Genomic DNA, 26,400 nt, shown 5'->3' on the forward strand with positions numbered 1-26,400 from the left:
TCAGTGCACGCTTTCACCAGGCACACACACCACCAGCCTTCAATACACGCTTTCACCAGGCACACACACACCACCAGCCGTCAGTGCAAGCTTTCACCAGGTACACACACCACCAGCCGTCAGTGCACGCTTCCACCAGGCACACACACCACCAGCCGGCAGTGCACACTTCCACCAGGCACACACACCACCGCCCATCAGTGAACAATTTCTACAGGCACACACACCACCAGCCATCAGTGCACACATCAATTTAATTTTTAACACATCCACAATTAACTATTGTAGCAATCGCAGTATGGCACACTTTACTTTTAAACATATTCATCTAAAGCGCAGCATGCCACCATTGCTACAAAAATAAATACACATTTTTTTTTTGCCTACAATTTAAAGGCTTTTGTTGCAATTGGTGTTGCAATATTTAGCAATGCCAATAGCTCAAACTTAATTAATGCGAGACCTATTGCATTACAAATGCTTGTTGCTTTTGTCGCCTTAAGTGGGAAGAGTATGCCCAGACGTGGGGTCCCGTGCTCACTGTGCTACTGGATTCAAGCTAGGCTGGCTGATGAGGGGTGATACCCCGAAACCGGTCCCAGGATGCTTGTTTCCGGACCAGGGAGACCCTGGCCTGGCAGTTCAGTCTGGACTATTCCCTTGGGGAGCAGGGTTAAGACTGATTTGCATATGGCTGAGTCCAAACTGGGGCTTGCAGGTGAGCAGAAAACGATGGATTAAACACAGATCTGTGACTGGGGGTGAATGGTTGATTTGTTCAGCATTCCGTCCATCATCTGTTCTTTTTACACTGCATTGGAACACTTGTTGCTACAATGTTAGTCATTTTTTATCTGTCTGAGCTAGAATTATTTTGTTAAAATCTACAGATTATGGACTGCATGCCAAATGCAGCACATCCATACTTATGTTAAATACCGCGGAATTGCTTAATTCCAGTGGCCCTGGTGATGATAATGAACAAAAATGAGACCCGGAGAAATTAAATATTTGCGCAGGATTATTCAAATTGGTCAAACAGGGAAGCCAGTATTGATCCCATATTTTCCATTTTCACACTGTGCAATTCAACCACTTGATGTAACCTTTAGACAGAATATCTGAAACAAAAATATCATGGTAAAATGTCGAGAATATCTAGGACAAAAATATTGTGAAGGTAAGTTTCTACAGGTAAACAAAGTCTAACTATATATAACTCCACATTTGTGTACTTTGACAATATATATATCATCAAGTTATATTGATGTGGAGTTAAGAATAGCAAATCTATACTTACCTATTTGCACTTACCTTCTCCATATTTTGGTCATGGAAAATTTTGACATAATATTGTGTCCACACAATATTTTTGTTTCAGATATTCAGTCAATGATCCACTAGATAGGTATCTCTTTCCCACATCAAAGGAGTTTAGTTTTTAGTACATGAGTGACATTCGGAATTCTCATGTTTGTTGTTTTTGTTTGCAGTTTGACAACATGCACAGGCTACGTGTACATCTTTTGCCTTTTTGGGAGAGGGAAATTTGCAAGACTCCACAGAATACTGACCCAAAGGCTGGATTCAAACCTGGTTCTGCATGTTGGCAGCTGTAGCCAGAGGGCACCCCATCCCCCCCCCCCCCGAAAGCTCAGCTCATTTCGGGCTTGTGGGTCCAAGAGGACCTTGAGCTGAGAGACGGGCATCTAACTCGAACCAGGCCTGAACATGGCTCACTCACCTCTACACACACGCACCTATACTGACATACATACATCAACTGACAGCAATTGCTACGTGAAGTGGGAATGGTCACGTACACAGACAAATGCTTTCATACTGACACATATAGAAGCATACAGATTGTAATGTAAGGCAATCATTCACATGCAATATTCAAGCACCCACATGCAAACGTCCATGTACAGACAGCACTGATACAGAAACATGTAAACACAGCAGGCATGCACATTCTCAAAGAAATACAGATACACACACAAATGCAGATGAATAGACACTTGCACCACATGTATTCAGACACATTAATAGTGCATACACTCATACAAAGGACATGACTATACCATCAACAGACATTGAAAAGATAACCCCAATTAAACAGACAATGCCCACGTAGACTCACATACATAGAAGAGGCACTCGACACAGATCCACGCAAATGTGAAAACATTCACATAAACACAGACATATAGGCGCACAGATAATCTCACATTGCCTGAACCACGTGCAATATCATTCGCTCACTGCTCCACAATTTTTTAAAAGCAAACTAATTAGTGGAAGAAGGTAAATTATTAACTGGGGTGGATAGTAGTCTTCCACAAGTAAGAAAGTCACTAACCAGTCAGGTCCAGGTGAAGGTATCATAAATATAAACGTGAGCTCAACCTAAGGGTTGAGCTCAGGTTTATATTTATGAAACCTTTACACATAGCACAGAGCAGACCGGATTGACTTGGACAAAATGTTTGAAGCATTTAGAAGTACTAAAACAGTTAAAAAAGTAAAAAACACAACCAAATAAAATTCCACCCTTAATTTAGGAAAATGGAAAAGTAACAAAGACACAAAAGGGGCAAAAATCCAATAAGGGAATCCAGAGGTATGAATTTGTAAAGATTTAAGAGAAAAAGCTCAAAGAAAAAATAAACGTGCCAATCAGTAGTCCCTGCTCGCAGGTTGCCACATGATAGAAGTGATTTCAGACCAAATGCAATAGAACACAGTTTAGATACACCAAGCAGGTTTGTCCCAATCAAAGATTTTGATTTAGTACATAGTCTCTGAAAATGGAATTCAAATTGCTCCGGTGGTGCTAGGTTGTTGCTTGCATCCATGGCAGTCCATTCAAGATTTCAGCATTCGGACTTAGTCGCCTTTTCGCAGTTCAGATTCCTCCATTGGGACAAGGCTGTATATGATGATGAGTTCCACGGGGCTGGATACCTTCTCACAGAGGGCCCGCTGAAACTTATTTTCTGCTGTAGGTAGCTCCAAGCTGGACCAATCTGATTTTCCTGCCAAGCAAGTTCGCGTCTTTGGCAGATAGACTTGGGTAGTTGGCACCGGTCCTCCAGAAGTCTGGAAGTCCAAAACTGTTCTAAGTCAAAAATGTTCAGCGATTTTGGAATAAGGTAATGATTTAGCGTTTGCCAGGTGGGTATTTACTCTTTATGGGCAATGGAGTGAAGTTGCCCTGAGGGAGCACCCATCCACCATATTTTGAGATGTTCGCCAGCCCAGTGGACATCTCTTATATTTACAGGAACAGCCATCATGGTAGTTCTTCTAAATGCATTGAAAGTTTGACGGTCAGCTCGTAAACATGATGGAGCCATGCAGCAAACTTTCAATTTTTTTTCATTGTCAAAAAGAAAGGCCCAAAGCTAGATTTTCTTTTTGAAAATAAAGGAACAATTACCCCCACACTACTGGAGTTTAACTATAATGGTGTGGGGGTCATTTTACTATTTTCAATCGCTTACCAGGTAAAACCTGGTGGTGACGGACAGGGGAAACTGGCCATTTGCCCGCCCTCTCTAAATAGAGTGAATAGGCAAATGGTCAAACCTTCAACGACCCTTACTCTGAAGGCCATCTGAGGGTCTGTCGGCAGTGGAGACGGAGTAGTCTTTGCTATTGACATACTGAATGAATGAATAAGATTTATAAAGCGCACAAATACCCTGTGGCGTCTTGGTGCTGAGCGGAGCTAAAGGGAGCAGACAAGATCAAAGTGCGTGACGATCACTGGTTAAATAACCAGGTTTGAGGCTTTTCTTGAAAATCATGAGTGAGGGTACTGTTTTCAGATTTAGTGGCAGACAGTTCAACTGAAGAGCTGTGAGCCTGAAGAAGCTTCTTCCCCCCAAGTGGCGTGTTTAAAGGATGCAACCTTCACCAAGTTGGCTGAGCAGAGGCGTATTGTTCTGCCGGGGTTCTGTCTGAGGCTTTTCCATGAAGAGTTTTATAAGCTAGGCAAAGAGCCTTAAAGGTAATCCGATGGCAAACCGGAAGCCAATGCAGTTGTCTAATAGAAGCCCTGGCTGATTGATGTTTAGGAATTCTCCGAAGAAATCATGCAGCCGTATTTTGGATGGTCTGCAATTTTTTGAGTGGACCTTTTGAAAGGCTAATGCAGAGGCTTTTGCAGTAGTCCATTTGCGACAGAACTTGGGCGATGACCACTGCTTTCAGTAGATTAGCCGGAAGGAATTTTTTAATTTTCTTTATAATTCTAAGGCGATTAAAAGAGGAGGAGGTGATCTGGTTAATTTGTTCTTTGTATTTTAGTTCACTGTCCAAAAGAAACTCCAGATTTTTTACTTTGGGAGTTGGCGTAGGTGCTGTGTCCATGTCGGACGGCCACTAGTGGGCAAACCAGATGGCTGGATTGTTGCTGAGCTGGATAACTTCAGTTTTGGAGGAGTTAAGCATCAAGAGGCGTTTGCCCATCCAGTTACTCACTACACTCATACAATTATTACACGTGACCCTGGATCCGCTTTCATTTTATGCCAATAAAACTATGATCTGTGTGTCATTGGCATAAGATGCCAATGACAAACCAAAATATTTACTCCAAACAGTGTGACATAAAGATAAGACAGAGTGGGGGACAGGGAGGATCTCCGAGGAACCCCACATGGCAAACAAAAAGATCCTGAGTCAAAAGCGCTGAGTGACATCACTTGCTGGTGTCCTGAAAGAAAGGATTTGAGCCGCGCCAATGCTAGGTCTCTTATCCCTAATTCCCTCAGTTGGTCGAATATTAATTTGTGATTGACTGTATCGAAAGCTGCTGAAAGATCCAACAGAATCAAAACTGCATTACCTCCGCAATCAAGAGATGAACAGATTTCCTCAGTGGCTGTGAGTAGGGCAGATTCAGTACCATGGGTTTCCCTTAAGCTGAACTGCGTATCATCTAGAAGATAATTAGCCTCCAAAGAGGAGGAGAGTTGGATATTCATGATTTTTTTCTGCTACTTTAGCCGGAAAGGGAAGTCTAGTACTGGGTTGATAATTGTTGGGAGAGAGTTAAGGGTGGATGTTTTTCGGAGGGGGAGCACTGGCACTGCTTTCCAGATGGTAGGCAAAACGCCAGTATTAAACATTGTGGAGAAAATAGAAAACAGGTGTCCTATGACTTCAGGAGCCATATGGATGATCTTATGGGGGCACAGGTCAACAGAGGATCCTGCTTTCAGTCAGTCAATTTAGCTTTATTCGATTTTGTTTAAAAACCATAAAAGCATACATGTTAAAAAAGAAAAATAAAATAAAACATTCATGACAAAAATTTCATACAAAATGCATAGAATGACAGGAGGATAAAACATTTGTATATGCTGCATCAATAAATTCTATTCTTTAGCAGTCATTGTTTCCCATGCCCATGTCCAGAGTACATTTTTTCGGGATGATTAAGGGCGGGAAAGCCATGGCCACCGAGTACACGGGTAATTCTGCCCTTCGGATGAACTGACTCGGCCCTTGGTTTTAGGCGGGTGGTATATGCCATACTTGGGTAAAAGTCACCAAGATCCCAGACAGATATAGGGCCAACACCTTCACGGGGGTACGAAGTTCGCATGTAGGGAACGACTAAACTGCTTCTAAATTTAATTAGAACAAGATCACCATCAATGTCTTTTTTAAGGGGACCTAGCCAGCCCACCCTTCTAACGGCCATGATGGTACCGTCCAATCCTAAGGGCAGGGGCCTGTTTTTAGTTAGCCAGTGCGTGGTTTTGTTACGTAAATCTTCGTCCCGCTCAATGTTCCCACGTTTGAGTACTGGAACTCCCGCAAGAACACACACAAAGGGTGCAGCCTCCGGGGGTAACTGTATGTGTGCTGTATTATTTGGCTCTACTCTTGTAGCTGGATGTTGTGTAGGGCCGGATTTGGGGTTAGCTTTAGGGGCATTGGAGGGTAAATGAATAGGGACTACATGGTGAGGTTGATTGTTACTGGTTGTAGCAGATGGATTGGGACAAGTTGGTGCTAAAGGTTTATCGGCACATAATTGGTTGGACTTAATACATTTCTCTATGCCCAGCAACCTATCCTCTAGGGTGGAAATCTTGGCAATCAATGGAGAAATAAGTGAACCGACCATTTGTTCAATCTGAGACAAAAGATTTGAGTTGTTACCAATTGGTCCATTTTTTCTTCCAGTTTTAGAAAGGGATTAGTTGGAATTAGTGGAGAGCTAAAAGACAATTTTTGTTGTTTTAGTTTGTTCCCTGTAAGGTTAAGCCCATCCCTCTTCCTTTTGCTAGTTTCGGACTGAGGGTTAACTGTGGTTGGTGTATTAACGTTTTGGGTTTTTGGAGGATGTGCCAGAGGACTTGGGATTGGTGTTGACATAACAGGGCAAGGTGAGAGAATTTTAGTGTCATTTCTCGGTACCACAGTGGCATAACTAGTTTTGCAAAGAGAATTTAGCTCGTCCAACAACGAGAGTTGCACTATACCATTAATTGGATCTAGGGACTGATTAGTGAGTATGCTAGTCATTGCAGATACGTTCGTTAGGGTAGTAGGTGGAGATGGCATACAAAGAACTTGTGACCCTGGGAGCAACCCTCTATGGCTGATGGGTTTATTGGTCATTCCCTTGTGAGACATAGTAAAATATGCAACGTTAGACTCTAACAAGGCTGCAGTAAAAATCAGAAAGTGTAGGAGCAATTAGCAACTTAGGTCCAATGGCCAATCTCTTGCCGGAATGTCAGGTAGATCTACCAGTTATTACCTTGGCAGTGTATTAAGGGTCAAAGGGGCTGGCCCCGTCCCGTCCTCCTCGTGCCTCTGAGGGCCACAGAGGGCCCGCCCTTTGCCCGGGCTTAGCCCGACGCCGCCCGCGCGCGTCCCGCGAGGCGAGGCTCCCAGGTGTATTTGAGCGCCACCGGGCGCCTGGACAACGTAGGCGGCGTCCTGGCCGCAAGATCAACCGGGTAATGTAGTCCCTTGGTCCCGGAGTAGGCGGGAGGGGTCAGGAGCAGGAGCACGGACTGCCTGGTTGTCCGGGCGGCAGAACGCAGTTTGCGGGAGCAGCGTCCTGCAGGTGAGTGCCCCCAAAGACTCTGGCAATATCCCCGCTTCGCCGGGGCTCCCAGGTGTATTTGAGCGCCACCCTGCTTTAATTGCGGGATGAGTTAGGTAATCTGTGCCACTGAGGGAATACTAAAGTACCTAAAACTACTTAGCTTAGGACTGGGATGTGATGCCCTTTTTGACAGGCCGCTAATAATGAAATTATTGATAATATTTAACACTACTTCCTGGGACGTGCTGACGAAAGAGTTGCAGAAATCTGGTATATTGATTGCCGCGTCTGCTTGCCTAGGAGTGATCAATTGTTTAATGGTTTGGAACAAAGTTTTGGAAACATTGCTGGCAGTGTTTATTTGTGATGTATAATGTTTGGTTTTGGCCACCAAAATTGATTGTTTTTAGTTACTTAGGCAAACTTCATACTTGTCTCTCTCCTCTCTGCTATATTTTATCCACCTCTTGCGCCCTTGTCTGTGGCATTCTTATTTTATGATTTAAGTGAGTCAGTAAACCATGGCTGAGAGGACTTTCTATAGGTTGTTTTCAAGCTTCTGGCTGTAGCAAGGACATTAAGGGCTAAGATAAACCAGTTATGATAGTCCTCTGCCATCCGATCTGTGCTAGAATCCTTGATAGTAAGTGATTGAGAGAGTTGAGAGACAAAAACAGAGGATTGAATTTTAGTCCACGGTCGAAACGTCTGATGCCAATTCTGGATCCTAGGGGGAGGATTGTAATGTAGTTTTAGATTCCATAGTACAGTGTAATGATCTGTCCAGGTTAATTGCATGGTATGAGTAAAATTAATGTTTGGGTTGTTGGTTAGAATACCATCCAATAGATAGCCGGCTGTGTGAGGGAGACCTTCCACTATCTGGGCTAGACCAAGGTCTGACAGTGTATCTATCAGATGCTCTGTATCAGTCAGTGTCCAAACGATTTTCCAAGTGGAAATTGAAGTCCCCCAAGACCGTGAAGTTATTCTTCAGTATGCATGATTCCAGTACTTGGCTGGGTTTTCAATAAATAGAATTTTAGTCCCCCCGGGGCAATAAATCTGCAGGCCATTGAGTGACTGAATTTTTGACACCTCGATATTAAAAATTACCACCTCAGTGCCATCAATACTGACTGATTTGAACACTGGGTCCGGGACTCGCTTTCCCAGGAGTCCCGGCTTCCCAGAGGCCAAGTCACCTGGCCCGCTCTCCCTGACCGCCCCGCCCAGCAGAATCAGGTGAAAAGGACTCTGCCCGCTTAGGAACCCGGGAACGCCACACTGACTTTTTGCCCTGTGGAGGAAGGAAGGAGTTGACATCGTCGAGGGAAGGATTGACCAGCAGCTTGCGGAACCCGCTGCGCGGGTCCCGCTGCGTTGAGGCTGCACATCCGTTTCTTGGCCCCTGCTGGGTGAGAGAGTGAGAGACAGGGCTGCGAGCACTGGGTCCGGGACTCGCTTTCCCAGGAGTCCCGGCTTCCCCGAGGCCAAGTCACCTGGCCCGCTCTCCCTGACCGACCCGCCCTAATTACTAACGCCTATAAGAATCGGACCAACACACTGCGCGGGAGCGCGCGGGAGTGCCCGGGCAAAGGGCGGGCCCTCTGTGGCCCTCAGAGGCCAGAGGAGGCCGGGCTGGGCCACTGACCCTGGTCGATTGTAGCAATCTTGCTCGCACTTTGCATCCCTAGGGCATACAGGTTATGTCCACTCGAAAAACTAGAAGTATGGCTGTTGCTAGTGCTAAAAAACTTACTGGGACACTGGATGACTTTATTACCCGCACACACGCACTAACTGACGAGGGAATCGTATTAATGGACAGGAGAGTATCACAAGATCTGGCCATGGCCAAACGCTCATCATTGGGTCTGATTGCGCTGGCCCAAACCCCTACCACTGTTTGCCGGCCAGAAACCCAGGCTCTAATACATAGCAACGGAGATATTGGGGCTATGGATGGCTCTAATAGTAACACTGACATCGTTCAGGACCTGGAGGCTTCACCTAACCTTAATATTCTAACTCTGAGTGGTACACAACCGCAAGAGTCACACACCTGTGATACCACCGATGTTAACGTTAGAAGTGAGAGGGGTAAGATTGAAGGGGCTATTCCTAAACAGAAACAGAAGGGGAACAAACAAACTACTCGTATACGAAAGAAGGGCCAGACACACCCCAACCCTAATTCCACTAACCGCGAGAAGCTCTCTGAGGTTCAAACTAGCTCAATAGAGGGGACACTCCCAAACAAGGTTGGTTTACCCCTAAATCTACCAGACGACACTTTAATTGATCCAAGCCTGGAGGAAATTTTACAGTTTAGTGTAGTCGCTGATAATCCTCCTCCATTAACGCCACCACAGGAGGAGGATGGTTTAACTATTAACAACTCTGTGATTTTCAATATGTTGAAATCACTGCTAGAACCCATAGAGGTAAGACTACGCTGTCTTGAAACTGTCCTTAAAAACATACACAAGGATATAAGTGCCCCTAGTTTCTCCTTAAATAATAAAACTGCCCAGATCTCTAATCAGCCTAAACCACTAAAACCCCAGGCGATTTCTACAAAAATATTGGAGACCGATAAAGGGTTGCCTAAGAATAATAGTAATACCACAATTCAAACTATTTCTAACAATAAGCCCCCTTCAGCAGTGGGAACTAAGAAAACTGCCTCCGGCCATACACCTTCAAAAAACAACTCAAATTTAACTCTTCAGGCTACCTCCAGGGATGGTCTATTCCAACCGACAATCCCTGAAGCTCTTGATAATGTTAAATGCAAGGTCCGGAAAAATATCCATTTGCCTCCAGATGCCTGTCCCTATGTTGTTATACTTACTGGGGTCACAGAGATACCCGCAACTGAACAAGAGTCATATCAGACCCTAAAAAATAAAGTACGCCACTGGCTAGCCAATAATTATCCTCTCCCTCCAAATATTCCCTGCAATATCTTGATGATAGAGAGAGCTCCATGGGTAGGACATAATAGGAAAAATCTTCCAGGGGATTGCGTAGTGATTACCTTCGAGAATACTGAGGTCGTAGATTTTATTTTTAGCAGAAGGGCCCCGAGATACCAGGCGAACACAGTAACTGCTAGACCTCTCTCCTATTTTTATCTCCCATACAATCAAGCTGACAATCGATGGAGTTGGCTTAAGGGTTCTCACGATCGTAAACCCAGACAGAGATTCAATCCTCCCTGGATGCCACAAACCCCTGGATGGGAGGAGGAATGGGATGGGGGTTGGAACCTGGTTGGGAATAGAGGAGGCAGACCACCTCAAGGTGGCCCTTCCTTTGGTCCGCATTCTTCTCAACTATATCATTTCCCCCAACAGCGAAATGGACCTCCCAATGCTCTGTACTTCCCAATGGCGAATCGTTTTGAATGCCTCTCAAACACAGACTGGGTGGACTGACATATGCGGGGCTCTCCAAAGGGAATGGGGCATCAGTCCAGTCTAATTACCCCTCATAAGGGAGTGGCAACATCGTTTTTGATTACTGACAAACTCCCTTCTACTCCCTCTGATAGTTCGTTGGAGGCGCAGAACCGGGGCACACCATCTTTTCTCCCAGTCGCACCTCCCCAACTTTGTAAATTCCTTACCTGGAATGTGGCAGGCCTAAATGCAAAGGCGTTGGACCCCATACGGCAAGAGTTTGTAAAACAATACGACATAGTGGGTCTGCAAGAAACCTGGGACACCACAACTAATTTTGCACTAGATGGCTTTCGTAGTTTTTTTACCCCAGCAACCTCTAGTGCAAGAGGTAGGGCAAAAGGTGGCCTACTTACATTGTGTTCCTTGGAGTTGGTAGGGGCATTCAAACAATTGGAATCTGCACCTGCAAACACGCTAGTCGTGGAATGGACCTTACCTGGCTTCCAACCTCTCTTAGTGGTTAATTTTTATAATTCCAGGGAGTCTTTATTTGTGAATGAACATTTGACTTCCTTACTACAATTTTTGTCAGCCTATAGAATCGACTGCACCTCTTCCCTAGAGATGATTATTTTGGGTGATTTTAATATTCACCCCTGTGAGGGTGATTGCCTTAATGATAGTTATGGGGGCTCACCGACGGAAGCCATCCCCCATTTTGTGCATACAATTGAGGGTGAGTGTCTTGAGTCTTTCCTGGCGAGTTTAAATTTATTTGAATTTGCCCAAGGTAGGAACGATCCCAGAGCTCCAACCTTCGTGGGGAAAGACGCTAATACTATTATAGACTTCATTTTTGTTTCATCTGGGGTACTAGCCAAGGCACGCGAGTACATGGTGGTCACTGCTAGTTTCAGTGATCACAATCCTGTCCTCCTGATGCTGGACCTAGACTGTTTCCGGACCCATAATCCATCAGATGTGGCAGCCCCAAGGGACTTGATAACTAAAGACCAGGGAAGGCGCCTAAAATGGGAACAAATAGTCCCTGAACACTTCTTTCATTCACTTGCCCAAGAGTCAGAGGCGGATATGGCAGTATGTCTGGACCCAACTGCTCGAGGCCCGGATGTAGTAGTCGCATACGAGGAGATATGCGGAAGGATTGCTAAGAACTTGGAGCTAAGGTCTATCGGGCTAAGGAGTAAGAAACCCCAGAAATGGTTCAATAAAGAATGTTCCCAGAAACATAGTGCTCTGATGAAAGCTCTAAAACAAAAACCTAGGGACAGGACGTTGGTGGCCAATTTAAGGAAGGATTACAAAACTGCAGTTTTTAAACGTAAATCTGGAATCAAGGAAGAAGCTTGGGAGAGCCTTTTATCTACGGATGTACAGAGAGACAGCAAAAAGTTTTGGGCCATTGTGAACCAACCCTTCTTTTCTAATGAAGGGAAGACCGACATGGACTGGGTAATAGAAGATGATAGATGGGTAGCCCACTTCGAAAAGATCTACGAATCCACAGCACCTGGTCTAACCGATAATGTCCACAAATCCCCTAACCTGGTTATGGAATTTAGTAGTTTGGAGGTTGAAAGGGCGATTAGAGACACAAGCAAACACAAAGCCCCGGGCCCTGATGGGGTTCCTGCAGATCTCTACATCCAATACCCCCAATTCTGGTCGAAGATATTAATGAACGTTTTTCACGCAATACCCACAGCTGGTTTTCCTTCCTCTTGGTCCACCTCTATCATTGTGCCCATATTTAAGAAAGGGAACAGGGGGGACCCGGCTTGCTACAGGCCAATCTCCCTGCTGGACTCTGCCGTCAAGATCTTGGGCAGGGTCATTTTGCAGAGGCTTGAGGATTGGCTTGGAGAGAGCAGGATCCTCTCGGAGTTACAGTATGGCTTCAGAGCACACAGAGGGACCATGGACCAGTGTCTCAACCTCCACTTAATTATCAGCAAGTACACAGTGGTGAAGGGGGGACTCCTTTATTTGGGTTTTATGGACTTATCATCTGCTTTTGATTTGGTCAATCGCACAAAACTGTGGTCTATTTTGGGTAATATGGGTTTGGACATAACTTTGGTTAATTTTCTGCACGACCTTCATTTAAATTTATTTGCATCTGTTAGGGTGAACAGGGAGGGAAGGTGCACAGCAAAGTTTAAGTCTGGAAGAGGTGTCAGACAAGGCTGCATTCTGGCACCTCTCCTTTTCACACTGTACATCAACTCCCTAGGTAATTCTTTGAATTCAGTCACCCCAGATATTCCGCGTATGGGGGGGGTTCCCATTCCGGTCCTCCTATACGCGGACGACGCCGTCCTCTTAGCTCGGACTGGCACAGGCCTTCAAAAACTCTTAGATCACTTTGGCCTCTTCATGGAAGCTCTCGATCTTAAAATCAACTCGACCAAATCCCATGTTATGGTTACAGGCTCACGGAAAAAACACACGAAGATCAGATCTTTTAGCTGTAATAGTTCACCAATTTCCAGGGTCCCTTTCTTTTGCTATCTGGGCGTCACCTTCGATGAGAAAGGAACATGGGGTGCACAAATGAGATTAAAACAGAATGGAGTTACTAGATCCACTACAGCCCTCCTGCACTTCTCTAAAAAACTGGGATCAAAACCTATGGAAGCTATGACCCGCATCTATAAAGCTAAATGTTTGGCAATTGCCTCATATGGGGCTGCCATATGGGGCTATGTTCCATGCCCAGGCATTCAGATCGCAGAAAATAATTTTTTGCGAGCCTTATTATCACTACCTAAATCTTCCCCTATACACACAATTCATAACGAATTAGGCTTGGGTCACGTTACTGACCTCTTAAAAATGGCCCCAGTGATATATTGGGTTAAAACGTGGACAAACGAGGAAATCAGTTTAAATCATTGCATCCTCAAAGATTGTCTGTCTCTGGATAAAGCCAATAATATCCCGTGGCTGGCGTATGTTAGAGCGGCATGCGCGAGACTTGGGCGTCCAGAAATGTACTCTTTACCCCACAATTTAAAAAAAGAGGATGTAAAGTGGGTCAAGCTGCATTTCCAAAACCTGTTGGAGGCTGAAAGGGAAACGGTAGAATTAGGTAAACCAATGGTACGATCACTTTTTCAACTCTCCTCAACTTTAGCCATGGAACCTTACTTGAAATATGTTACTAAGCCTTACCATCGCTTTTTACTCATAAGGTTCAGGTTTAATCTAATACACCTTGTGCTTGGCTCACAATCAAAGTGGGGCTCACCAGAGAACTTACCCCTCTGTACCTGCGACTGTTTTTCCATACAGGACACCCTCCACTTAGTTATGCTTTGTGAACATTATTTGGTGGCTCGCAAAAAATTCCTGGTACCTATTCTGAAAAAATTGAACTTTGTCCAGGTACGGCCAGCATTATTACATTTACAGATGCTGAACTCGGTACAGACAACATATGGGGTAGCTTGTTTTCTGGCAGCAGCTGCCAGACAAAATAAACTAAGAATGGCTGCTATTTCTAACAACCAAATTTTGACACTTGTATAACTTTTGTTGGACACCATGTAAATTTGCTCTTACAGTCATCTATTTTTAATAATATTCGGTTCTTTGTGTTTTTTATGAAAGTGTAGTAATGTCTTTTTATATAAGTTTAATTGAATTTTAAACTTGTTTTGTATACCATGTCTTGCTTTTATGGTTTTAAATAACCGAATAAAGTTTCTTTGACTGACTGACTGACTGATTTGAACACTGCTTGCAAGTGTTCTCTATAAAAAATATACCAAGCCCTTCTCCCCTCTTGATAGGTCTGTCGAGGTGAAATACAGTGAAGCCGACAGGTGTAGCCCCAATGATTTCTAGGCTGGAAAGGTCATCTGCCCATGTTTCTGTGACAAAAAGCATATCTAAGTGCTGATTAGAGATCAGGTCAGAAACCTCCATGTGGTGTTTTACTAATGATATAGCGTTAATAAGGGCACAGAGCAACGCTGAGCCATCCTTTTGAGGGTAAGTGCTATTCGCAGGGGTTTTACAGGTAGTGCACTCCCTGGGTGAACCCACCTTATGAAAGTTTGTTACACGTAGGGCTAGACAGAAATACAGAATTTAGCATGTCTTCTGGTTTCATTGGAGGACGTGACAAAGATATTTGTGGTGTTAAGGTTTAATAAAGCCTCATGTGTATATTCCACTGGTTTAGGTATGGGTGGGCAAAAAACGCCAGGGGGTCCAGCACTAGGGACTGTCCAAGTGCGGATGGGCGCAGACAGGCTTGCCTTTGGCGCGCTCTCTGCGGGCATCCGCTACGCGTCAACGCCATTGTCCGATTTTATCCCGGAAGGAAGTTGTATAGGAGAACAACTAAACCACTGCCCTCCTAAAGTGGCGTCTTTAGCTAGGAGGACGGAAGGAGTAAGAATAGTTTACCCTCCCTTCACTCAAACAGCTTGCAAATGCTGCGGTGGACCGGGGAGGAGGAAGAACCACTGATTTCTCCTGTAAGCAAAAAGCAAAAGACTTCACACTTGTCAATTACAAACCCCCTTGAGCCTAAAGAGTTCAATAAAATGTTAAACATATGTAAAAGCGATTGATAACACCTTGTTTGCCTCGTTGCAGCTTCTATCTGTCTAAAGGAGGTGTACAGACCATCAGTTTGAGGGAGGGGGTACTCTGTCACTGTTGCGGAAGAGCACCCTCTACGCCAAACTACAAATTGTTCCCTAAGCCTTTCTGAACACCACCAAGGTTCCCAGAACTTCTGGGCCAGCACTGAGGTGTAAGTATTCACTCCAGCAGAGGCCAACAGCAGGGTTCAGTTCCCTTCCAGTTGCAATATTCGCTTCAGGAAAATGATCTCATGCAGGTTGTTGTGTCCCTATAGACACAGAGGTTGTCAGCCAGCTGACTCTTGAAGTCCACGTCTTTGTCCTGGGTACAAGTGGGAGCAGGTCCAGTTGCCTCACAGGTCTCAACTAGCAGTTGCAGTCCTTCTCTTTGTGTTCTGAGGAGGGTGCCTTGATCTGCCACATTTATGGCTGGCACTAGCAAGTGGTTGGGGATGACTACTGGCTCCTCCCTAACCAGTTGGGTAAAAGGTCTCTGGGGCTGCCCTGCCCACATTTGCAGCAGTTCTTATTTGCACTACTGTAAACAATACCACAGCACGCCTCACTCCCAAAATGGGGGAACCCTTTCTCCATTGTGTAGAGCCTGTACCCATACCAAGGGGTGTGGTCCGAGAAATGAGCAGTCCCCTCTTCTGTAGTCACTCAAAACCGTTTCTGGGGGCAGTTCCCATCCACAGGATTTAGATTCAGTCTGGCTGGGGTAACACAGGTTTGCCTTCTCCAGGTTCCACCCCTACACTAGTTAATGAAGTTGCTGGGTCCATCCTATGTGGTCTTCCTACAATGTGAAGATAAACACTGGCCCACGACCAGGCAGTTGCCTCTGCTCCAGAAGCAGTTTTCTCACCTCATTATGGTCAAGCACTGGCTGGACAGCTGTAGGGAGGTAAAAGGTAACTTTCTAAAAAGTTACTTTTCCTAAATATTTGTTAAATATCATTGATTTTTTCTAAACAAATACCTTAAAAATAGTGGTTGAATTATTTTTCTAGCTGGGCCCAAACCCGAGATAGCAGAAGTATTCTTTTAATGTATACTCTAGTTTTCCTCATAGACCAGCCAGACGCTTCCACAGTGTAAATTGTTTTTGGGGCTGTGTCAATGTAGGGACATGGTAACATTACATTTCAACATGTCTCACTTTAAAGACCACACCCCTTACCCTTTAGGCTACAAAGCCTAAATAACTATTAATAGTTAAAAGGGAGTTTTTCCCCTGTTAAAAATGTAAATGGTTAATTTTGCAGAAAGGGCCACTTTCCCATACGAGCCTTCGGGAAATACACCAACAATAATTTCTGTTCCCTCAGGCTGCTACAATTAAATCCAGAGATTGGTGGCATATGTCTAAATGGAAGTATCCTCATTGCAGTTGTTGTGCCTTGGATGATAATGGAAGATTAGATAGGGTAGGGGAAAGGTAGTCATGTCTGTAGAGTTCTGAGGAGAAGAAAGTATTAAAAATTTTAAACCTCTTTGACAGAAAAAACAATGTTAGATTGAAATGAAGTCAGCGAGTATACATCCAGTATGATCTCATTGAACATGCGGTATGTCCTTATCAGGGAGACACTAACAGAATCATTGCTAAAATGGCAAAAGACTGAGGAGGGTTGGAGGATCTAAATGTATATGGCAATGAAGGAGAAGACTATCAACATAAAGGGGCCAAAAGAGGAAGGCCAACCTCTAGGTAAGAAGTAAAGATATAAGAGGTGGTGGAAAGGGAAGTTGGTAGTGTGGAGAAAAACAAGGCAGCCATTATTTTGGATGTAGGTAGCACGACAGGAATGGTGATGAGAGAAGAGGACCCAAGCAGGCAAACATTGAGTGAGAGCTCAAGGCCACTAGGAGGGTGTGGAGAGAACCAGTTGTTGATAGAAAGTGAAAGGGGTGAATGCGTGAATAGGAATCTGGAAGAAATTAATTCAAAATACTGCTTTGGGGGCAAAACGGTGTTCGAAAGTAATAATAGTAAAGGTGAATGCCACCCCGTTGTCTTACTAATGCTGTAGCTTTGTGAAAAGACTAGAGGCATGGATTAGGCAAGATGTGCCTTTTCTTACTTGTTTAAATCTTTTTATTTTATTTTTATTAACATTTTTAGCATTTTGCACAGTTTTAGGAAAAAATCCCGACAACGTACAGTGTGTATGTGGCAGCGTTAGTCAATAGAACATGTACAAATGCGCCACCAATCAATGTATGACTTTTGAGGTACATGGTAGTCCATTGCAAGAGTCCAAGAACCTAGCCCACGGATAGAAGGGGGTATCTAGCCCCAAAGACCGCATCGCCAGAGTATATGAACACAGCCAGAATATGGTGCGTTATGTGTCAACCGTGGACATAGGGTACAACATACTGTGGACAACATAACATAACGAGGGGTGGACAGAGTTGCCTGTGACCTGTTTCTGCGCCTAGCAGAACCCAAGGGGGTGGGGGTGGGGGGGAGAAAAGGACTTGAGTTTGCCAAGCCCAGTGACACGAACAGGATTCAAGACGCTTGGAAATCAGTGCTCTTCAGTCTATGTGAGGGCCAGAGACGAGCCTTGAGTGCCAGCCTCCATCAGCTCGCACGAACCCCCTGCGCCAGTGACCATATCCTGGAGCTTCAGTACCATAGAATCCCACTGATACACTATGAGGGAGTTTGCATAAGCCAAGGAGATTTTTCCTTTGGAGTGCCATCCCCTCCACCCTAGCCTAATTCAGTAGAGATCGTCACCAAGCAATTGTGGGGGCAAGGGAGGAGACTTCCATCTCTTGGTTATGAGACGCTTTGCTGTTATTAGCCCCAGGTCAAAAAATCTAGAGGTGGCCTTATGTTTCTTGTTTCTGCTGAATAGATGCTCGAGGTGGAACTCCCAGCGGAAGTGGATCACAAGCCGCCAAGAAAGTTGATACATGGGACCAGTAGACGTGCAGGATAGGACAAGACCATAACATATGGAGAATGTCAGTGTCTATATGTTGGCAACGGGGGCAGTTCGCGTCATTTCGACGGAAATACCTGTTGACTTTGGCAGGAGTGAGGTAAGCTTGGTGCAAAACAAAGAATTGTATCTGTTTAAACCGTTGGTTGCGCGGAATGTATTTGGGGCTGCCCCGAACAGTGGTCCATTCTTTATCTGTGAACGCCCTGCCCAGATCCTCCTCCCAGTGTTGCCTAAGCCAGGTGAGATCAGTTTCTGTGTGCTGTCTAATGGAAGGTGTGAAAAAACGTATCAGGTGTTGCCCTGTCCCTATCACATGAAGGTATTGTAGTGTGTAGTGCATGGGTGGTTCTTGCTCAAGGGTCCCCCACGTAGACGCCAGGGAAGCAATAAGTGCTCAATGTAGTAGGAACTGCCCAGGGCGTAGGTCCCCTTCTGATATGAGCTCCTGATAGGGGATAAGGGAGCCATCCTGAAAGAAGTCGCTTATGTCCACAATACCCTCCGAGGCCCAATATTGTAGCTCTGATGTTGAGGTGTAGATGTCTCCCCGCGGAGTTCCCAGCAGTGGGATGGCAGGGGCGTATGGAATAGTGGCCCTAGTGATAAAAAGACATTTTCGGAAGCATCGGTATGCTACGTTGAGCAGGAGCACATCAGGGGTTTGGGTTTGGAGCAAGGATGGAAAATCCGTAACAGGGAGCTCTGGGACAGCGGGTGTTGCAGGGAAGCTGTGTCTAGGAGATATTGAGATGACATCCATCTGGCAACCCACTGCAGCTGGGATGCCAGATAATAATGTTCAAAATTAGGGACTGGCAGACCACCTAAGGCGGCAGGGAGGCAGAGTTTCCCCATGGATTCTCTGTGACGCGACGTACCCCATATGAAATCCCTCACTGTCTTTTCCCACTGCCTGAAGAAAGAGGGAGGGATGATAAGAGGTAAGGTGGTAAAGTTGTAAAGAAGGTGAGGAAGGGCCTCCATTTTTACACGGGCAATCCTTCCCGAGATCGCCAGCGGGAGAGTCTTCCAAAAACTCATTTGTGACCGGATTGCCATGGTAGCATTTTACCATCAAAAAGATCAGCTTTAGTTCTGTATACTCTAACTCCCAGGTAACGAAAAGGATCTACACACCAGGTGTTCGGAGTACCTCCCAGGACGTACCCCGGATCCGGTGTCTCCCTTATGAATGGGGAGAGAATAGATTTTGCGGCATTGACCCGAAGTCCCGATGCGCCCGCAAAGTGGCTCAGGGCCCGGTCAAGCATGTCGGGAATGTCGTCTAGATCACGCGCATAAAGCAGCAGGTCATCTGCGTAAAGCGATATGGTGTGCTTGTCCTCTCCTAAAGGGATTCCCATGTCTACATGGGCGCGTATGTGAGCCGCCAGCAGCTCCACGGCCAATGCAAATAAAAGCGGGGAGAGCGGACAGCCCTGCCACGTCCCGCGATTCACCTGGATGGGGTCGGATAGATGGGGCCCTGTTCGAACCCGAACTGATGGTCCTTGATACAGCAACCGCACCATACTAAGAAAATATGGCCCCACCCCAAATCTGACCAGCACGGCGAACTTGAAACTCCAGGCCAGCTAATCAAAAGCCTTCTCGAGGTCTAACATTGTGTAACTTGATCGGGCCAGGCTGCCGGGGCATATTCCGCCACCTGGAAGTAATCTCAAAGGTTTAGGGCCGTGTTGCATTGGGGGACAAAGCTGTTCTGGTCAGAGTGCACCAGCTCAAGGCTTAACAGTGCCAAACGGTTGGCCAATATTTTCGCGAGGATTGTGTAATCCGTGTTTAGAATCTCGATCGAACTAAAGGAGCTCGGGATGTTGGATCTTTGCCAGGTTTGAGCAATGAGACCACGTTGGCTGTGCGCATGGTTGGAGGAGGCGCCCCCCCGAGACAGCTGTGTCGAAAAGAGAAAGTAAATGCGGGGTCAAGCGATTGGCGTAGGTTTTTAAAAACTCAGCCGGGAGGTCATCTGAGCCCGGCGTTGTCCCAGAAGACAGAGAGCGCAGCGCCTCCTTTACCTCGTCCTCGGTAAGTGGTGAGTCCAAGTCGAGGGACTGGTCTATGGTAAGAGTAGGTAGCTCCACAGTGTCCAAGAAGGATGCCACACTCGGAGCGTCTCCACCCCTACAGACCACATATAACGCGGCGTAATGCTCCGTCATCAGCACATGAATGTCTCTCTGGGTGTGTCGCTGACGACCAAGATCGTCCACTAGTAGCTGTATGGGGTGCTGCGGGTGCTCCTGCCGGATCAGGTAAGCCAATAGTTTTCCAGCCTTGTCCGCCGAGGAGTGCGTGCGGGCAGAATGTGCTAGAAGGTTGTGGCACTGCAATTTCTCAAATAGGACCACGGGTTCCGAATGAGCTGACTCGAATTGGACTTGCCTGTCTAGGCCAGCAGTGACCTGCGTTTCGAGCCGAAGTAATCGCTTCTCAATGGCAGAGAGCAAAATGTCTAGCTGTCGGCGAACGTTCCAGGTTAGCCCAAGGCAGTGTCCCCTGATCACCACTTTGAAGGTCTCCCATTCATTGAGGAGCGAGTCCGCGGAACCCTCATTAAGCCCGAAGTAAGAGGCCACCGCCGCCTCTGGTGCACCCTGGAAGTAGGGGTCATCCAAGGCAGTTGTTTGTAGTCGCCAGATCGAGGCTGGGAGAGGCTGCGCCTCCCAGACTAAACACAATACCAAGGGGTTATGATCCGAATGCGTCCACCCAAGATAGTCAACAGATTAGGCGTACATCTAAGTTATGGACCAATGAGTAAAAGGAGTAGACCCCGGAGTGAGGGTGTTGCTCTCGCCAGATATCTGAAAGTGCCCAGTTATCCATCCAAGACTTAAGCAAGTGTGCGAGGAGGACGTAGTGGTATTAAGAGGGGGAAAGGAGTGGTCATGGGTAACATCTAACACAGCATTAAAATCGCCGCTGAGTAGCCACGGAACTTCCCTCCATCTAAGTAGTGCCCCTGAAAGGTCCTGTAGGAAGGTGCCCTGTGCAGTGTTGGGTGCATATATGGATCCCAAGACCGTTGGCTGGCCATTCAGTTTGCCCTTTATTAGAACATAGCGCCCACCTAGGTCAGTCAGGACTTCTTCCTCCTCCCACGCGACTCCGGCCTTGATCCAGACCACGACCCCTCTGGCCATAGCTGAATAGTTGCTGCTATAAATCTGGTCCCTCCAGCAGCGGCGGAGGAGGGCTGCCTCCTGGCTCGTGAGATGTGTCTCTTGCAGTAGAGCCACATTAGCGACATGTCTTCGGAGACGTGCGTATATTGCATATATTCTAGCAGGTGTGTGGATGCCCCTGACATTCCCCGTTATTATGTTAAGGGTCATCATTAGGCTTATTCAAAGCAGTGTGCCCCCAGTATGTTGCAACCCCCATGGTATGGTATGGCCCCCGGGTGAAGGTGTGCCGAAGTACAACAGGTCGGTGGACATGGCGACTCAAGCAAGGGAAAACAAAGAAAAAGAGTGCTCTGAAACAGTATTAGAGCAGATCCCCAACAGGGGGAGCTACCCAAACAATCGCGCCATGACATGGCAACTAGGTATGTGTCGCTGAGCGACTTCAGGAGGAGTACCAACGGTATAGTACGAAACTGCTGAGAAAAGATATATATCAGTGAAATCAAATAAGAGGAAACAAGAAAAAGGGGGGAATCCGGGTGCAATTACCATCCCTCGCAGTTACCCTGAGACGATAAAAGAAAGATCATCTTATAAGAGGAGAAGAAGCAGCGAGCCTCCGGAGGGCCAGCCGTCTCAGCCAAAGCCAGGCACATGGAATCAGTAGGCGGAGACGGGCCAAGGGGCAACTAAAAGCGGCAGACTGCAGAAACACTAAATTCGCTAGGAGGGTCCTGAGTCAGACGATATCATTCGCAGTTTGAGGAGTGACCTTTGGAAGCGGGAGGAAATCTGCGTCCATGGACCATTCAGGCGTGGAACTTGAAGTCCCGGATTTCGACTGGGAGCTGGTAGACCTAGCCGGAGAGAGGGATCTGTCGAGTTGGAGGGATGTCACCGTCAGCAGGGCCTCCTTACGTTCCTTTCTCATCTGGTCCGTGGATGGGGCCGCCGCCGATGAGCTCGCGCCACCACTCTTCCTCCCCCGCCTGCCATGACGGGTATGCCCAGGTTGCTGATAGTCTTCCGGAATGCGTGGTGCCGACCCCAGACTCAGCCCCTCTATCCAGGCTCATGCCTTGGTGGGGGAGTCGAAGTAGGTAGTGTGACCATCTTTAATGACTCGGAGGCTGGCGGGATAGAGCAGTGAGTATTTTCAGTCTAGAGCCCGCAGCTATTTTTTAACGGCACCAAAGGTAGCCCGTCTCCTCTGGACCTGGGCTGTGTAGTCCGGGAAGAGAGAGAGAGTGACATTCTGCACCTGGGGTCCTGGATGCTTGCCAAGTTCACATAGGATTACGTCCCGGTCCCTAAAATTCATCACACGAAACAGGAAGGGGCGGGGACAGACCCCCGGCGGAGGTCTTTAGGCAGGCACCCTACGGACCCGTTCCACCACAAATTGCGGAGAGAGCGCCCCGGAAGGTACCAGTTCCCTCATCCAGGATTCAACAAATGTCTCCGGCTCCCGTCCTTCAGCCCCCTTTGGCAGGCCAACCACGCAAATGTTATTGCGGTGACTCGCCCCTCCGCATCGTCCACCTTCTCCTCCAGGGTGCATACCCGATCCAGCAAGTCCTGCAGGGCAGAGGTGCAGCTTCTGGTGCGGGGATTCAGATCTGCCAAGGTGGTCTCCGTCTCTCGGACCCTGTCCGAGAGCTTGTGCTGATCCGCTCGGAGGAGCGTGAAGTCAGAGGTGATGGTGTCCATTGTGTTCTCGAGGGAGGCGCCGGTCTGCTCTAGTGCGTAACCGATCCGCTCCACCGCTGCGAGGGCGGTGTCTAACTTGGCTGCAATGGCAGGCTGGTTCATCGCTGGCGTAGGTCCTTGTGCCATGGGTGTTTCTCCACCCCGATCTCCAGAGGGCATGTCCCGCTGGGCAGTGTTACGAAGATGGTCCATCACAATCTGCTGAGCGCTTCGCATAGGGAGCCCCGTACGCCTCTCGACCGTAACGCAGGAGCTCAGCGTGTGGCAGAGGTGAGGTCAGTACAGCCTAAGCTGCCCCCCCACTCCGCATGTGACTGTAGCTAAGCCGCGGTAATCGCCCTCAGGAGGTGCAGGAACGAGGAAGCCTAGGCCCGACCGACCTCCAGGCCCCCCGCCTCCACTAAGACGTGTCGCCACGGGCCGGCAGGTTGCGACCTAACCACGGGTCCGGTGGTGAGAGATGGAAGTGCCCTGCAAAGGCCGCCGTAGGCCTAAAGCCTTATGAGGCGTTGTCCGGGCCCGCTGCCAGCGTGACAGTACCTCCTAAATGTCGCACCCCGTTACTTTACGCTCGAAGCACCCGCTGCGGCGGGCAGGTAAGGTGTGTGTTTCCCCCCCCCAGTTCGAGTGCAGTTCAGGCAGTTTGGGGCACTGCCATACAGGCACAAGAGTCATTTCCAAATTCCTGTCCCAGAAGAAAGGGGGGGGGACATCCGACAACACCCGGAAAACACTGCCAATTCCTTCCTCTATCCAACTTGCACCCTTTCCTACCTATCTTCCCCACCCTGTTGCCCATCACAATTTGCATCACGCTTATTTATCTCCACATTGTTCGCCAATTCCTTTCCGTGACCCACCCTGTTCTCTGCTATTCAATCCCTTCCCTTTTCTGTCGATCTTCCCTCTGTGGTCCTCCCATTTTCCCACTGCAGTCTGCAGCACCTTTATTGCACTTCTTTCTGGCAGCTCCTCTCTATTTCTATCTCCTGTCTCCTGCTCTCACTCCTTGCCTGCCATTTTTTTCTCTTTCCCTCACTGTCCCACGCCTTTCAGCTTCTTGGCAATGGAACAATACCAGGCGTCCTCCCCTTTTCCAGCACTAGACCGTAGTCTGGGCCAGGCACATTGATATTTTACTGTGGTGGACACCAGATAAATGGGGGTAGCAGAAGTCCTTGACTTATTTCTGACGTAATTTTATGTATTCTGGCAACAAGCAACCAAATTCTGAAAGAGTAAAGGAGAGAAATTCTGGATAGAAGAGTCTAGAAAAGAAGGACATTCATTATCCATAAATCTGAGCGAAGCGTGCGGGCATAGGTTACACTAATGGCCTAAACCAAGAACATGGAGGAGCCCACAAGGCTGCTAGTGGCAAAGTATGAATCACAACAGTTATGATAAGGAGACAGATGGTGAAAATCCACATTTAAGGGGATCCAAAACAAGTACCATAGCAGCAGGTTGGTTGATACCAAGAGGCACCAAACGACTTAAATAGACTCAAAGAACAACTTACGATGATTTCACTTGTTACGCAAAAGAAAGAGGTTGAAAGACCTGACATCAGGTGTTAGGTGGGAATCTAACCTCCTCTAAAAAGTCAAATAGAAATTGAGCCTGTTGGAATGATATAGTTACAGACATCTGCCGCACTGCTACCGAGATAGGAACAGAACTTAGATGAACTCTTATGAGGGGAACGTAAAGATCCCTGCCAAGAACCCATTGCTGCCATCCATAAAGAAGAGTCCAGAAGATAGTGGGGCTTCAAGTGATCAAACATTGAGTAAGGAATATCCTGAGATGTAAATCATTATTGAAGCCTTCACTTAGAGTGCACCCAAAGTCAGGATTTATTTTATGAGGACTGACATCAGAGGCCTCAAGGATTAAGATAATGGCATTTTTGCGAAAGGAATTCGTTTCACACACGTTATGAGCACAGGACTTGAAGAAGGGAAGTAGTTTCACACACGTTTTGAGTACAGGACTTGAAGATGGAGTGACCACATCTCAGTGGGTTTCCAGTGACAACGTTTTCATTGGATATGGCAATAGTAACCTACTAACATCTATGAGCTGCAGCAAAGATGATCAGAATAAAATATTGAAACTCAAAATATTTCTGAAACTTTCAGTATGACAGTAGCCTGCAAACACAAGCTGCATATGTGAGCAACACCAAACCACAGATGTAACACATTTGAAAGAAAGTGAGACTATATAAATAACACAGACCCACAGTCTCAAATATCATAACAACTAGGGGACATATCGGATCATATGAGACATAATAGGAAAATAAGAAGATCAGTCTACAGTATAGACTCTCCCCCATCTAACAGACCATGGCATCTACTTTAATCCCTGTCCTCCTTACTTGTGCTAGGACCTCTCGGCAAAGACATCATACGAATGCCTCACGCAACTATTCACCCCATATCTGTTTTCCGAATCTTGTTTTATGGTTTTGAATACCAAATGTATTTAAACATGTGTCTGATGCATCAAAGGCTCATGCTAACGTCTGTTCACATAAACATCTTGTAAGCTGAAATAGATAGGTGAACAATAGGGTATAGTAGCTACAGTTTGAGGGTATCAATTTTTGGGAGGCAGAAGTTTAAACCAAGCCCGAGGAAGAGATCAAGAGTCTCATGAAGTAAAAAGTGTAGCTGTAAACATAACAGAAAAATATTGCGTTAATTTATACACATTGAAGAGAGGCAAGTCCACGACGAGAACTAATAAAAACAAATTATTAATCCTAAACTACATCATCATGAAACTAAAAAATACAAACAAATTAAGACTTACAATGATGTACATCCATGCAGTTTTTAATCTATACCTAAACAGACCATCACTGTAAATGAGTCACATTATTTCCGAACAGCAGGCATGCCAAACTAGAAGTCCAGAGTAACGGGGCCTGAGTTTGACTACAGTTTTCAGATTTTCTGTCTGTCACATTGGTGTAGTTCCAATTCTTGCTCAAACAGCAGTTATACATCTGCCATTTTTAGGGCTTGTTGCCCGGGTTCAAAAACGTCTTCATCAATGGGTACGTATCTGCCATGGGAAGAACGACATTCCTAGAGAACACTTTTTGCAGAAAATCCATGTTTTCATGTAGGTGGGCACTATAAATTAACTCTGAATGTGAGGTGCACAGTCAGTGCATCCCATTGGCAGTGGTTTCTCCTTTTGTGTCGGAGTCATTTCTGAGGACCACTATGCCAACATGAACATACATTCATGTCATCATATCGTGGTAAGTTATGCAATCAGATTTAAATATATCGCATGAGTTTGCGCTCCAGCAGTGGACCATTCTACCATATCCTCATGACTCAACAAATCATGCAAGCCTTGCCTGTACCCTCAGGGCAGCTCCATTTCAGGCTAGGCTTTCAAAACATACAAATCAACGTGAGAGACGAGCTGCACAAGCATAAACAA

General features: G+C 46.4%; 1 protein-coding gene across 4 annotated transcripts in view; it reads left to right on the plus strand.

Moving 5' to 3' along the window:
• LOC144799177 (C-type lectin domain family 18 member A-like) overlaps positions 1-26,400 on the plus strand; it is a 901,971-nt gene that overhangs the window by 470,351 nt on the left and 405,220 nt on the right. Inside the window, exon 8 of one of the 4 annotated variants that reach the window (XM_078670423.1) lies at positions 17,981-18,167. The exons of the other annotated variants lie outside the window; for them this stretch is intronic. The gene's annotated coding sequence lies outside the window, so the exon portion shown is untranslated. The remainder of the gene's footprint in view (positions 1-17,980; positions 18,168-26,400) is intronic. 4 annotated transcript variants of the gene reach the window in all.

Source organism: Lissotriton helveticus, chromosome 12, assembly GCF_964261635.1.
Source record: "Lissotriton helveticus chromosome 12, aLisHel1.1, whole genome shotgun sequence".
Taxonomy (NCBI): domain Eukaryota; kingdom Metazoa; phylum Chordata; class Amphibia; order Caudata; family Salamandridae; genus Lissotriton; species Lissotriton helveticus.